Genomic DNA, 15,435 nt, shown 5'->3' on the forward strand with positions numbered 1-15,435 from the left:
GAAATAGGGCTTGCAGAGTGTCCCCTGATTTCCAAGGGGTGGCACTGAGGGCCTGATTTAGATTTTTTTTTAGACAGTAATCCATCAGTCAGGGAGGAGGATGTTACTTCTGACATCCTGACAGACTATCATCTGTCAAATTTGGAGATGACCGCTAGCACAACTGTCATTTCTGTACATTGAAAAGACCCGCCATTACCAATATTTTTGGGGAAAGAGAGTGTGAAGTCAGCGTGATTCCAGTGTGGATCAGGGAAATAAAATTCAAATAATGGACTTATTTTGGGGTTCCTTGGAACAAGCAGGCCATGTTGCAGGTCAAGTCAGGCTTTATTGTGGCGAGCAAAGACTCATCGAGGGAGGCGAGTGGGAACCAGGTCCACCTCCAGGAAGAACATTTGTCACTTGTATTATGTAGAACCTCTTCTTTACTTTGTCTTGAGATCCCCACATTGTGTAACCCCACCTGCAATTCATTGACAAAGGTGCCAGATCCTGGCACATGACAGCCTTCTCTGCTCCACTGAGAGTGTATGGAGGCAGACCATGTAGTTACCTGTTATGGCATTGTGTTGGTAAGGCAGTCAAAGGGAAAGAGGAGAGAGCCTGGGCTGCATTAGTGCGGTGGCAGGGATAATGTGCGCAAGTAGTGTGAGATTTGGGTTTGGTGCTGTTTTTCCCTATTTCCTTATATTCAAAGTTTTCTGCCCTGGTGGCCGAATTTTCAAGTCCCTGGGTAGAGAACTCCCCCAAAAGGCATATGGTAGAAATCTTAAAAAAAATTACTAATATTAATTTTACGGTCATAATTCCAGTTTTAGGTTGCTCCACCTACCCATTTTAGGGGATGGGGACTCATAACTCTACTACTAGGTGGAGATTTCTATCCACAATTGGTTAATATTATCCAAGCATAAATTGCCTCGTTGGTGTCTGTGGAAATATATTTGTGTCGGAGAAATCCACGTTTACATTTCCCTTCATGAATCAAGCCCTGTTTTAGCATTATATTAATGCTTGTGTTCTTTCCCAAAGCCCTGTATCATTCTCTTATGCCCCATCTTATTTCACTTTTCAAACCCTTGCTCAGAAGCATGCTGTCATTATTATATCCGTCTCCATGTCTGCTTGTCCTAAGTTTCTAGTTGATTGTGCTTGCAATTTGTGTTACCTAAGCAATAAACTTAAACATGGATGCATAAATTCTATTTTTTTCTCTTGAAATCTTTAGGACCATCTGTGTTATTTGAATGAGTCAGAACCAGAAATATGAAAGATAAACTCATCCAAGCTAATTTATTCTTGCTGAGGAGTACACAAACAGAGTTTATAAAGCAGAATAATTGGACATTGCTTTGCATAAACGGCATGATTTGCAGTAGTGCAATTAAGGACACTTGGTTAATCATCCCAGACAGGCTAAGCTATTAAGTTCACATATTTCAATACCTGTGATACCAGTCCTTCCATTTTCCTGGATGAGGACTCTGCATAGGTCTGCATAGATTCTGCTACCAGCTGTTCACTAATAGTTTTGTGCAGGCTATAAATTCAGTATCTCCCATTTCAAAACATTTTAATCTGCGTATGTCGGTTTTAGCATTTGTGGGCGAGACATCCCAGGAGTTACAACAGAGTGATATATAAAACTTGATAGGTCAAATATTTGAATTGATTTTTGCACTGGATACATTTTGATGTAGCCTATGAATGTTTGCTGAAGAAAGAATAATCAATCACTTAAAGTACTCATAGATATGTTTTACATCACCTCAGTACTGTAACATTGAGTGAACACAGCACTAAGAAGGGAGAATTGTGTCAGGCGTTTTATTTATATGCTTGATTTTCCAAATGTATTGGTTTAGAAGCTTCAGGTTCCACAGTCTGATTTGGCGGCAGATTAATAAAATAACCAGGATGGCAGGTACTCTACAAGGGCACTTAGCTCCTCCTAAGCAGAAAAGTTTTTTTTTTTTACTTATGAGGAAATGCTGCGCTGCTGTGCATGGACCACTTCGGGATTGTATAGGCTGAGGGTTCCTCAGCCCAACCGGTTGTTAAAGCAGCCCACTGTGCTCCAGTTCTCTGTAAGACCAGTTCAGCCATGATTTAGTTTCAAACTATAGAAAATTATTATAAGTTATTGATGGATATAGAGAGAATAATAGTCTCAGGAACTGGGGGGCGTGCAAATCTCTCCTGATTATAAGAGCTCAAATCTTAATATAATTCATATCATCATATTATAGGTCACTTGAAGGTATGTCCTTATAAGTAAAGTATGTCAAAATATCGAGTATAAAAAGATCTAGCTCCCAACGTTGGGGCCGATTCCGATTCCGGCCGCAAAACGAACCGGCCGACACGGACCCGGACCGAATACCGACCGACAAGGCCCAGCGCCCTACGACCCGTGCAGTACGATGCAACACGAGTGAATTACAACCGACACGTACGGAATACAAGCCGTACGACCGAGCCGGAGGGAAAATAGTGATCCGGCCGGAAAACCGATGCGATTTTCACCGACCGACACGAACCCGGAATGAACCCGACTGACTCGTACCCGTGATGTACGATGCAATGCGTGTAAAACCAGACCGACACGCACAGACAATCCAGCACACACGCAATAGAGACCGCCGCGAACGACGTGAACCAAACACAGAAGACAGGCAGCGTGAACGAGGCGGAGAAGCCCGCGCGAGACAACAGCAGCGTCCGTTTCCGTCACATGAACGTCTCCTTCATGCCTACAAAACACAAAGGAAAAAACACACAAAAAGGACCAAACAAGCAATGACTAAGCCAATAAATTCCCCCAAAAAAACATGGGACAAAGACACACCCACAACTCCAACTATATAAAGGACTACAATCACTACCATCATCCCTTGCAAACAGGAGACACAGCCAGCAGCAAACACCAGTACACAGAAAAAACAGACACACTCACAACTCACCCATCACACAACTCACACACCATCAGCACCTCATACAAAAGCACACACACATACACACAGCAAAACCAACACCAAACCAACATCACTTGCACCCTCACACACACATCCCCCACCACCACCACCCATCACCATGCTTCCAAAGAAGAATCCAAAGTTCACAGATAGTGAGTTAGAAGTGCTGTTAGACGAGATCATCAGAGTAGAGCCACATTTGTTTGGTACATTGGTTCAAAGGACACCCATCTCACAGAAAACCAAGATGTGGGCGAGGATTGTGGACAAGGTGAACGCACAAGCACCAATGTTGCGCACAAAGGACGATATCCAGAACCGGTGGTATGACGTGCGCAGGAGGGTCAAGAAACTCATCGAGAAAGATCACGCCCTGAGTCAGCGCACCGGCGGTGGCCCTCCTTCCAAACGAGTCCACTTCAGGACCTGGGAGGAAAAGGTGCGGGACATCCCCACCAGAGAGGTCCATGGCCTAACAGACATCCCAGAGCCTGGTGGGTACACAAACAACATAACCAAGATTGTGTGGCAAGGGGACAGTGAAACCATGCACCACAAGCAAAGCTACACTAACCAATAGATAATCAACCCAAGATGTGTATGCCATTCACACAAACACAATACCTGCCGTCTCATAGTGACTGGGGACTGTGTCACGACATGCACCAACCTACAAATAAATAGAGCAAGCCAGTGGCACTAAGCCAAATACACCCAGCCAGACAGTTTGCCACCACAAACACACCACCTCACAGTGCAGCTGACGATCAGGAAGGAATAGTGGGGATGCAGGTGAAGTGAGTGTAGACAAAAGCATGATGGGGCCTGTAGTCACAGATAATGCTCCCCCTCCTGATTGGCCCATCAAGACCCCTCTGAAACATGCCCACATAACAGGGAGTGAAAAATGACTGATAAGATGGCTGACACTGGGTCCTGCTCTGGGGAGCACAATGCCCTGCTAGGGCTTGTGTGCAAATCAGAAGCAGGACACCACTGACTGACATCCTGAAAGACAACTTGCACGCCCTACAATGGAAGCATGTTTCATGATGGCAAGGAGGACTGACATCCCTGACCATACTACTCAGCATGGGGAGACACCCCCCCAACACAAACTCCACACAACTCACCGGATACAATGCATTGACACACACCTCATTGAAATATCAGCAAAAGATACCCCGTACTGGGTGCTGCTGTGTGAAGCACAGGGGCTCACTTGGGACTTGTAGCCAAACAAACACCAGGATTTCCCAGTCAGCCATCTTGCCATTGATGTCACACCCCCTCACAGGGAAGCAGAGTCAAGAGGGAGGAAGCATGGGCATGCTGGGAAGGGGGGTGTAGCCAAGAGTATGATGGGACTCGCAATCACAGACAACCTACACCCACCCACAAGGCCCTGCAAGATCAACCTGAACCATACTTGCCCCACAGGGAGTGGGAAGGACTGACAAGATGTCTGACACTGTGCTCGGTTGTGGGGAGCACAAGGGCATGCTGGGACTGGTAGCTAAACAAACACCAGGATTTCACAGTCAGCCATCTTGATATTGATGTCACACCCCCTCACAGGGAAGCAGAGTCAAGAGGGAGGAAGCATGGGCATGCTGGGAAGGGGGTTGTAGCCAAGAGTATGATGGGACTCACAGTCACAGACAACCTACACCCACCCACATGGCCCTGCAAGATCAACCTGAACCATTCTCGCCCCACAGGGAGTGGGAAAGGACTGACAAGATGTCTGACACTGGGCTCTGTTGTGGAGAGCACAAGGCCATGCTGGGACTGGTTGCCAAACAAACACCAGGATTTCACAGTCAGCCATTTTGCCATTGATGTCACACACCCTCACAGGGAAGCAGAGTCAAGAGGGAGGAAGCATGGGCATGCTGGGAAGGGGGGTGTAGCCAAGAGTATGATGGGACTCGCAGTCACAGACAACCTACAACCACCCACATGGCCATGTAAGATCAACCTGAACCATACTCGCCCCACAGGGAGTGAGAAGGGACTGACAAGATGTCTGACACTGGGCTCTGTTGTGGGGAGCACAAGGCCATGCTGGCAAATGGCCAAGAACAAGATCAAACTCTGTCTGTGACAAGCTGGGAAAAAGCAGTGTACAGGCAGGCATCTGTTTGAAAAGTAGAAAATGTCATGTTTGTGAACCAACGATGCATGTAGAAACATAAATCACATTGTGTGTCTCTTCCAAACACAGGTCATGCTGGGCACCCAGTGCGAAATGACGAGGATACCCAGTCCCAGACTCTGGTGGACACTGAGCTCTCTGGTCTGACTCTCTCACTGTCCTCTTTGGATGACGACGACCAACCTGGCCCCTCCGGTGTGAGCCATCATGCAGCACCAGCAGCAGCAACATCTGCCCCCCCTGTACTCACGCCTCCAGCATCTGGACACCGACAGGGCACCCCCTGCCAACACGGACAGACCAAGGACAATCAACACCCACAGCACAGGGACACAGGACCCCCCGGAAGCTACAGCCAACACCACCAGCAACACCACCCAAGGGGTCCCAGTGTCACCTGTGTGTACCGCCGCTGGTCCTGCCCGTGTGGAGAGGGGTGCTGGGAGGGGTGGGAGGCACAGGGCACGCCTTGCAGACGGGTCTGGACTGCATGATGACCCCCAACTGGCACTCATCTTAGCTGCATACCAGGATAGCACCAGAGGATTTGGCCAGGTAGTGGGGATCCTCAAGGACATGCAACAGGAGCAGGTCACCCACCATGCCCTCATGGAGGCAAAGTGGGATGCCCTTACTGCGGTGCATCGGGACATACTACAATGCCTCCGCCAGATCAACACCAACATGTCCACACCCCCCTGTGTGCCCACAACATCTTTCGCAACACCATCTGCCATCGCCACAGGGAGGGAGGAGGACTCTGGCGGAGAGTCCCCTGCACCGCAGAGGCCTGCACATGAGGATCCCCCCCCCCCGGAAGAAGAGGGGTCGTCCAAAGAAGATCATTTGAGAGGCAGATGTCCCAGCACATCCCCCAGGGCCTCCAAATCTGTTCTGGAAAATGTTCTTGTGCGCAACCCATTCACCTTGTCCAATCGCACACAACTTGTCCACATTACATGGAGGGTTCAAGTCGGGCCAATGTAGCAGGCGACTGTGGACTTTACACTACCAGCACTTCCAACTCCAATGTGAACTTTGGATTCCCAAACCACTGTACAGCACCCACCATCCTGTGCACTTCACTCACACATGTTTGTAAATAAACTCACCAGTACACCATACTTGCCTCTGTTGTGATTCCGACCTATCATGTTCAGGGCAAAGTCAATCTGCTACACAACACAGTGCATGCCAAATACTGCAACAATGTGACCAACGTAAGGTGAGTCATGGGGATGTGACACGTGTGAGGGAGACATACCACTATGGCAACACAAAACATACTCACCAATGCCATGTTACTCATCCCACAGAATGATGTTGACCTGAAACACATTGGCATGCACAGACACAACACCAAGCACAGTCAGTGGCAACAAGTCCACAGGTGAGGTAAGCAGATGTCACTCAGATGTGGAAAGACAGACAACGCACATAAGAAAGCGTAGCACAAGTTTATTACACATCAGCAACACGTTTATTCCACACTAGTTGCATGGTAATTCTACGTAACAGTGGACACACGCTCACAATGTGTTGGAGAATGGAAGTCCAGGGATGTGTAGTACATCAGTTGATGGGAATTGTCAACTTTCACACTGGTGTTGGCTTCTGGGTGTTGGGGGTCAGTGTTGACCACACAACAGGCAAAGGACCCTGGGAAGGACAGACAAGATACAGTCAAAAGCACAGACGAACAGGAGAGAAATGCAATGCACATGCACAAAACATGTTGCAAAACACCTACACAAACACTAGTTAGCAGTACTACCCTATTGTGGAGTACACACCACCCGAATGGACAGATCACAGCACGCATCCAGTCAAGTGGCACACAGACACACTCAGACAGCAACAGAGCTGGCTCAACACATTCCAGGGTACCTCCATACATTGACATAACAACCCTGGAAACTCACATTCAGGTGAAGAAGTTGTTGATGAGCTGGGAGTGGACGTCACTATCATCTTCATCATCACTGGCATCTTGGCCCAGGACGGGATCCTCCATAGGTGCCGGACGTTGTTCGTCGTCATCGTCATCCTGGATGAGAGGCACCTCCTTCCGCACCGCCATGTTGTGTAGCATGCAGCAGATCAGTATTATTTCGCACACCTTTGCAGGCTCATATGGGAGGGCCCCTCTGGTCTTGTCCAGGCAGCGAAAGCGGCTTTTCAGGAGGCCGAATGTCCGCTCAATCACCCTCCTGCTCCGACCATGTGCCTCATTGTAGCGCAGCTCGGCTGGTGTCACAGGGTTCCTGAGCGGTGTCAGCAACCACAGCATGTTGGGGTATCCAGAGTCACCTACACACACAAAAATGAACAAGTAGCTGAGTTTTGTAGGAGTGCGGAATACAACACTGACAAACACACACAATGAGAAAGAGTCAGTACACACCGACAAGCCAGGCACGCTGAGGTGGCATCTTTGACATCAGCGTTGCAATGTGACTACTCCTCATAATGTAGGCATCGTGCGCCAAACCAGGGAACCGTGCACACACATGTGTGATCAACATGTCAGCAAGACAGACCACCAGAGCATTGATCGAATGGTAGTGCTTCCTGTTCCGGTATGCCTGCTCATGTGCCTGCGGTGGTATCAGGGCAACATGTGTCCCGTCAATGGATCCAATGATGTTTGGCATCCTCCCCAGTGTATAAGAGGCATCCTTAATTTCAGGGAGTTCATCTTGGCTCGGGAACTTGATATACAGGTCGAGGAATTGCAACATCCCCTCCAAGACATCACGTAGCACCCGGCTAAATATCGTTTGCGACATACCATCAGCAGTAGCCACAGTGTACTGGAATGTACCGGTAGCAAAGAAGTGCAGGGCTGCCATCACCTTCACCTCTGGGGTCAGTGCTGTAGGGTATGTCCGGCCAGGTAGCAGATGTGGCGCCAACTTCTCCACCAACTCCTCAATCAGTGGCCTGGTGAAGCGGTACTGTCTGATGCTGTCGCGTTCCTGTATGGTTGCAAGGTCAGGGAACGGCCGATGGACAGCTGGTGCCCTGCAGTACAGAGATGCACAAAGGAAGATTGTCAGTACATCCACCCATGTGGCCATGACCACGATCACTATCACATGCTAGTACATGACATTACACAATGTACTGAGGTGTGTGCTGTTGGTCATGGACACATATGTCACCTACAAGACCACCACCTCACATCTCAATTTTACATGTCCACATGAGTGCCATGTAGTGCAATGGGCTAATCATCTGGCTGTGTCACCCAACCTATGTGCTTCTGCAACGTTCAAAATACCCACCCGAGTGACAAATGAGAACTCATGTCTACCAGGCATCACAGATCTTTGCCATACAGAAACCCAGGCTCCCTGTATTGCCACATCAACACAGCAATGGACATGGCGTAGCACGTACACACCACAAGGCAAGCGTAAGTCCCACAGATAGTGGCCACTGTTGTTCCTGCTGGCCCTACATGTACGTCTCTTAGACACACACCCCATCAAGGTTGATGCATATACCACATGGATGTGGAGACTGTCACCCATTGGTAACATGTGATCAGACACATCTGAGACACAACATGCACACAGACTGTGGGTGCACATCAGTATTGGGGCTACAGGTCTCACTGTGACGTACATGCCATCACCCCCAGGACTCAGGGTGTATGTGACATGTCTTAAACATATTCAACCTGACACTGTGGCCTTCACTCATGCCCATTACTGTCCAATTGCACATCACAGTGCTAATGCGCACAACACACAAAGGACTCTGCCCCCATGTACACATGCACAGCCTGGGAGTGGCTGCACAAAGTGCCAGACAAAAAAACAGCTGTGCCCCCTCAAGCACCCAGGGAATGCAGCCTCACATGCCATGGGACACAGTGTGGCCAGTGCTATAGTGTGGCAGGTGTGTGCAGATGTCCATGGCCAGTATATGTGTGTTGCATATGTCTGATAGTCACACTAATGAGGTCCGACGCGGGTGACAATGCGTACGCATTGCACGGGTCATGACAGAGCTGTGCGTACGCCTTGTCATTGCATACAATGAGGTCCGACGCGGGTGACAATGTGCACGCATTGCACGGGTCATGACCGAGCCGTGCGTACGCCTTGTCATTGCTTACAATGAAGTCCGACGCGGGTGACAATGCGTACGCATTGCACAGGTCATGACCGAGCCGTGCGTATGCATTGTCCTTGCATACAATGAGGTCCGACGAGGTGACTAGCAGGCATGGTCCGAGACAGGCGTACGCCTTGGCCATTGAATCGTATGGAGACGGGTGCATGTGTATATTCAAAATACGCGTTGTACAGTCAGTTGAACGAGCCGGGTGCACCCATTGGCTCAGGACTGTCATGGAGACGGATGCGGATTCAAAACTTGTACGAGTTGTGCACTGGAAATTCAGTTGGATGCCTACAACAATGTTGCGATTTCAAGTGTTCCTTGAAGGTGAAGATTTGAACGATGCGGAAGGCATGTACGAGTCGTACTTTTGAATGGATTGGCCAGATTCATAGGATGCAACCGTGTTGGACCTATCACTTGGGACACATGGCACAGAGTCTGCCTCTGCAGCACAGATATAAGGCTGGCTAGCCCCCAGGGAGCTCACTTGCCTGCACTACATGCTACTGGACCACATCCCTGCTACCGCTGCTGCTGTCTATGCATCCTCTGGCTCCTGCTATGGCATGTACACTGGCGAGGGCCCCAGCCTTCACTGAGGAGGAGAACCAGGCCCTGCTCGACGGGGTCCTTCCAGAGTACAGAAAGCTCTATGGGACACCAGGGGAGCAGGTGAGTGTGCTGTCCACTGCCTTCCTAATTATGCATGTTGTCTGACTAGCAGTACTAGCAGTGTGTACACCAGTGGCAAGCATTCTCACTGACTACTTTCATCCACCAAAGTGTGTAGGTACATGTAGTGAATAGTTTTCATGCTGCTAAAGTGCATTATTGCAAGCTTAAACTATCCAGGCATTGTTAACATGTCAGACATGCATGTGAGTTTTCATTCCCCATGGTTGCACTACCTGTGTAATTTATTTCCCTTTGTGATGATGACATGTATATCCAATAGTGTGCTGCACAAATCTGGGGCATGTGTGTTAATGTACTTTTCACTTTGCATCCTCACAGGTTGATGCCCACCAGAAGCAGGAGATCTGGCTGGCCATCGCCGGGCTGTTCGTTCTGTGGGGGTCTATAAGCGCCAGATCCGCAACTGCCAAAAGAGGTGGCAGGACCTTCGTGGCTGGACCAGGAGGATAGCTAGAGTCCAGCTGATGCTGTCACCTCAATGCAGGAGGGGCGGACACCGGACCCTGACTCCCCACATGCTTTGGATACTGGCGGTGGTCTTCCTGGACCTGGATAGGCAGCTGAAGTCCAGACAGCAGCAGGAAGGGGGTAAGTCCATGCCTGATCTGTGTACTATGTCAGACATGCAAATAGCAGTCTTTTGTCCTGGTCACACTTCCACATTACGTAGGTCTTGTAGTCCCAAAATCAGGTCCCTCATTTGTGTGATGCACCCTCCTCATATGTTCCACAGGTGTGGCCCCTACAGTCTGTTGCTTGTGTCACTAGGGCACTGTGTCCCTGCAGTCAGCTATTTTTCAGGTACCAGTCAGCATCAGTTCCCGTGACTCTGTTGTGTGTTTCATGGGTGGGTCAATTGTTTACACACTGCCTGAGATCTGACATGTGAACTGTGTGTGCCCTTGAGATGTGTACCAATTGCTGGTCTGAATCGCAACATGTTTCTGGGGTATTCAAAATAAAACCATGCAGCAGGGGACTCCAATTTTTGGACATCAGGAGTATGTATATCAAGTATGTCACAATTGCTTAGCCACCTGACTACTGTCCAGGGCAATACACTGTTTCACTTAGTCCTGCCCAGTCATGCCCCCTCATGGGCATTCAGAAACACTCTGTAATCCCACTCCTGTGTATGAAATTGCAGGTTGTGCTTAGTGACATGTGCCCTCAGGTGTGTGCCTCTGTGTCATTAGGGTGTGGCTTGTTGCTACGTACAACTAGGGTGTCCATGATTCAGAGGGTCAGCATGACATCTGCAATGTGACTGTGCGAGACAAGACCTGTGTGACATATAGGTGTGTGATCATCTGACAGCACACAATGGTGTATGCAACTGTGTCCCTCATGCAGCTGGGTTATATGCATGGCAGACTGTGATGTGTTAATGTACATGGATTTGTGTTTTCTGAGACTCATATGAATGATTTGCATGATGTGGGGTCTTCTGGGTCCTGGATATGTTGTTTGCATGGGATAGGCAAGTGCGCCAGTCATCTGCAGAGTCAGATTTACCCCTGAGCTAGGATTGTGAGTCAGTGCATATTGTTGTTGTCTGGATTCTCTGCCCCTGTGACAGGAGACAGAGTTGACTGACTTTCAGGGCATCCCAGTGCCATGGCAGTGAACTTGCTATGAGTGAGCCTGCGTTGTGTTCAAGTGTGCACCATGCACCCCACTGTGGCCTTGCCCATCAGGACATGAGTACATCATAGTGTGTGTTGCTGGCATTCATCCCAAGCATGTGAAATGAGTCTCTGCCCATCCCTTCATCCGGACACCTGTACTGAGTCAGTCGCAAGAGATGTGCTGTGTGTCTAGTGACATACTCCTACATGTTCACTTGCATGTACAACTAATGTGTGGGTGGTGCATGTTGGCACATTGGTGTGTTAGCATCCAACATGCAACGGACATATGTGTAAAAGTCAAGGAGGGATAAGTGTGCCATGGTTGATGTTGAGAATGACATTTGTCTCATCCTAAACAGTGTTGGCACTTTGAGCTGTGTACAGCTGATGATGCCAGGGCTTGCCCTGTGATGTGATGTACTCACTGTGGTGTGTGCAGTTGGTGCAGGTGACTGATGTTGTTCTCTTACTTCCTATTCCTATCCAGATACATCCATGGCCACAGGAGGGGACAGCTCCACGGAGCAGGAGCAGCCACAGAGCCTTACAGGGACAGAAGGAGAGGAGTCAGGTGGACCCAATGGCACGGAGGGCGAGTTGAGCCACACATAGGAGTCGTCAGCACCATCCCCCCCAGCTGAAGGCCACAGCAGCTCTGAGGATGACTCCCCTGTGGAGGCGGGTGTCAGCAGCCACCAAACACCAGCTAGTGAGGCTGTCTCCGCCACCACCACCACCACCCTCCCATCGGCTCCCATCCCAGAGGTCCCTGTGGGCTCCCGTGTTCGTGAGCATGTCTCCTTTGTGCCAGGCACCGCACCCCCTGCCGCTGTGTCCCCTGCTGCCCTAAGTGAGGAGTCTGTGGACTTACTTCGACAGATCCATGTAGGGCAGACATCGATGCTGAAGGTCCTCCATGCACACACAGGTCTGTTGACACAACTGGTGTCATTCATGGAGGGCATTTCCTCGGGCATGTCTGCCCTTCAGAGGTCCAACCAGTCCGTGGCCTCCTCCCTGATGGCAGCAGTGTCCCTCTTCCAACAGTCCCACACCCATCTACCATTGCACCACCTACGATTCCTAGCAGCCTACCTGTCCCAAGCATAGAAACCCCCAAACCAAGGGCTAGACGTGCACACAAGCAAGCACAGGGGACTGATTCCACACTCACAGGGGCTGGTTTGCTGACACACACACAGTCATCCACAACCACTCCACAGTCCTCCGAGACCTTTCCCTCCCAGCCCCCTTCCCTTGCCTCACTTGCAACCCCATCCCCCCAGAAGCTCTTCCTCTGTGACCTTGGCCTCTTCCCCACCGACCCAGCAGATCCTGATTACAGGGGGAAGAGGAAGTCCCCACACACAGAAGGGAGTGCCCCTCACACCCGGACACCCTTCCCCAGGCGCAGTCAGACAGAGACGCCCACCCGCAAGTCCTGCCGGCGCAAGAAGAGCAAGACCCCCCCGCCACCACGCAGCTCCAAGGCAAAGTCTCCATCCCCCATCCCCCAGGCCACCACTCCAGAGGTTCCCCCGCCACTCCCTGCCCCAGGTTCCCCCACACACAGATACACCATCCCCAAAATGCTAAGGCCATCCCCCCCTAGCTTGCTCCTCTACACCTGGTCAGACAGTTGGTGCCACTGATGTGGGGACCGTGTCCCCCCTGCCCTGCCAACCTCACCTGTCCCCCATTCCGCTCCCATGGATGTAGGCACTGCTTTGGAGTCCACTACCACCCCGTCTGACTTGGGCACTGCAGTGGTGAGCCAATCCACTCCATCTGATTTGCCCACTGGAGTTGTGCCGGCACCCACCCCATCTGACTTGTGCCCCACAGTTGTGACAGCACCCACCACTTTAGTCAGCTCCACTGCAGTTGCAAGAGTCTCGCCTGCATCCTCCACTCCTTCACTGCCTCCTTCTGCTGGGCCCTGATCCTGTCCCTGCGGTGCCTGGCCTGCCCCCATGTATGCCCCTCCGAGGGGATGACCCCGGTCCTTAGCAGTGCAGGCAAGCAAGGTGTGGCTGTTGTCACTCTAGTTCACTCCTTGGCATTTTGACATGGACTTGCCATTGGCCTTTTGGTTGCACAGACGTTTAGCACTTCATATACTGAATTTGTCACTCTAGTTCACTCCTTGCCATTTTGACATGGACTGGCCATTGGCCTTTTGGTTGCACAGACGTTTAGCATTTCATATACTGAATTTGTCACTCTAGTTCACTCCTTGCCATTTTGACATGGACTGGCCATTGGCCTTTTGGTTGCACAGACATTTAGCATTTCATATACTGAATTTGTCAGTCTAGTTCACTCCTTGCCATTTGGACATGGACTGGTCATTGGCCTTTTGTTGGAACAGACGTTTCGCTTTTCATATGCTGAATAAAGCTTTTTTCTTTGTCCCTGTGAACTTGATTTAGCTGTACATCATGTTGATGTTGTTTTACATGCCCTTGCACCTGTAATGCATGGTTTACAATGTTGCATACTGATGTGTTGATGTGAGGTACTCCCTGTGGTCCATGAGATATGTATCCTATTCTAGTGGGTATCCATGTCATCCTTTGCAGCTACCTGGGTGTCTCTGGATCAACTATTTGTGAGCATTTCATTGGCATGGTCACATCTGTGGCTTGCACCCCTGCACATGTGATGTGCTTCCCATTGTCCAAATTGTCACTTCCACATACTTCGTGCTCATCACTACTGGCCCTACAGGTGTGTGCATCATTGTAATAGGAGCAACTGGGTCCTCTGTGCAACTTGCTAGACATATGTTTTGGGTATGTGCAGCTGACTTAGGGGAGACTCCCGTACCCAGGCTGTTGTGACCAGAGCCTTCATTGTGTGGTAACTGATGGCTGAATGACCAAGTGTTCTGCAGACATGAGTGGGACTTGCTGTGAATATGTTTGGCACAGCTGGGCTCCCACAGGAGTTGTGTCCCCTCAAGTTAGTGTGTTGTCCAGTGACATGGCCTGGGCCCATGGTGTGTGTTGTATGTGCGTGTGTGTGTGTCCACATCCCTGTTCATACACAGACAGGGTTCCCTTGATATGTTCCTGTTGTTGATGCTTGCTGAGTGGTACTGGGTTCATCCCACTACTTTTCCAATGGGCTACCAGATGTGTGGGTTCATGACACACTAATGTTAATTGGTGTATCATCATTGGGATTTGTCAGTTCTGAGTGGTGATGATGTTGTCAGACACAGATGGGACACGGCAAAAACCAAAGGAAATGATGGACGGAGTGTTGAACATTGCAAGCACTCACTCCCAGTCAACTGATCTGGGTTTAATCCATCACCGTTCTTTAGCCCACTCTGCCACCCCAGTTCAGACATGGCTATATGCAAATCAGTGTGACCCTGTGCCTCATGGGAACAGTCCAGCCCGAACTGCCAAGCCATGTCTTCCCTGGACCAGAAACAAGCTTCCTACGACCGGTTTCTGGCATTTCAGGGGTCTTCAGCCAGGCTTGCTTGAATCCAGTGGCAAAGTGAGCTAGGGACTCACGTCTGAGCATACCCTGCCAACTTATGGTGAACAAAGCAAAAACCAAAGGAAATGATGGACGGAGTGTTGAACATTGCAAGCACTCACCCCCAGTCAACCGATCTGGGTTTAATCCATCACCGTTCTTTAGCCCACTCTGCATGCTGTTTGTTATTTGCAGCTTTGACCATGATGACACTTACCTTTTGGTCACTGTGATGAGGGGGGTTTGTTCCCTATCACCACAATGCTCCACATCTGCTGCATTTTGTGAGCCCCCACTTAACTTCTGCTCTACACAGTGAGGGGGTGTTCTTTTTACATTGCCA

This window comes from Triturus cristatus, chromosome 5_1 (genome assembly GCF_964204655.1).
Source record: "Triturus cristatus chromosome 5_1, aTriCri1.1, whole genome shotgun sequence".
Taxonomy (NCBI): domain Eukaryota; kingdom Metazoa; phylum Chordata; class Amphibia; order Caudata; family Salamandridae; genus Triturus; species Triturus cristatus.